Source organism: Branchiostoma floridae, chromosome 18, assembly GCF_000003815.2.
Source record: "Branchiostoma floridae strain S238N-H82 chromosome 18, Bfl_VNyyK, whole genome shotgun sequence".
Classification (NCBI taxonomy): domain Eukaryota; kingdom Metazoa; phylum Chordata; class Leptocardii; order Amphioxiformes; family Branchiostomatidae; genus Branchiostoma; species Branchiostoma floridae.
Genome location: NC_049996.1, coordinates 17,864,173 through 17,865,438, shown reverse-complemented (window position 1 = coordinate 17,865,438; position 1,266 = coordinate 17,864,173).

Sequence of the window (1,266 nt, the reverse complement as noted above, 5' to 3'; positions counted from 1 at the left end):
CATGGGAATGCCCTAGTTTTGCCTGAGGGACCTCAAAAACAACACAGCTTTCTGGACCTGTCAGGCTAATAGTGTGATAACAAGGTATTCTGTATTCATAATATACAGTATGTATATATATATATATATATATATATATATATATATATACTGTATGCAATTGAATAAATGAGCAAATAAGATATTGAGCGACGACGTCTGTTACAAGCGCAGTGCTCCCCTGCTTTGATAACTCTTCACTATTCTTAGGCTTGATTCTAATAATAGGGTCGCTGTAATATCTGACGCCTAACAAATGATGAATAAAACGGCTTTAGACAATCAATATTTTCCACGGATAGTCAAGTAAGAAATGACATCCATCACGACAGAGAATAAAGAGACACCGTGCGCGTCATCATCATCATATCGTTCCGTGCCAGTACTGCAGCCAGGCCACGGCCTTCTCAACATTAGCTTCTAGTAGGTCCTGGTTGGAGATGTTGGGGCCTATAAAAATACACAGTCCTTTGTGCGTCGATTTACCATTAGTGGATGAGGTTCTCTGACAGGACGCTAGATGGCGCAGTAGACAGACGCCGAATTTGGCCTCTGTGATTGCTAACAACAGCCATCGCTGGAAACAAACATCGGAACGGTAGCACTGGTGCTGACAATGTGGTGGCGTGGGAGTACCGATAGGGCAGCCACTGTGAGAAGACTTGGCCGGACTCCAGCAAAGCTAACTGTTATACTTGTGACAACAGGCCCGTAGGGAAACAATGACATGTTTGACACACGTGGGAGGATTGCACAACATACGGACTATTGAAACTATGCCGACTGGAAGCGATACACAGACAACACTTGTGGCAATTACAGTCGCACAATTGTCCTGATCAAGTACATCTGAAATATCTCGTTCCGACATGCCTGTCGGACAGAGGAACAGTCTAACGGGATGGCCGGATTGTCCGGAGCTACTGTTCTGGCAATGATGTGGACATGTAGGGACAGCTGCACTGTTGTAAGCTGCGCTTCTGCCAGCAAAAGTCACTAGCTTTCAATCCTCCCCGTCCCCTGCCTACCGAGGCCAAGTTCTCGTACAAATATAGACCACCCCCCGGGACGGGGACGGTATAATATAAGGGCACAGACACGCCCCTGGGCCCGGGGGAGCGTTAGAACAGACATACACACAAAATTCTCCTTCTTCAGTCGGACACGAAGCGTATGACAGGTGCGGTTTCCGGTACTGAAAGTGATATAACATGCTGCTCACTTTTA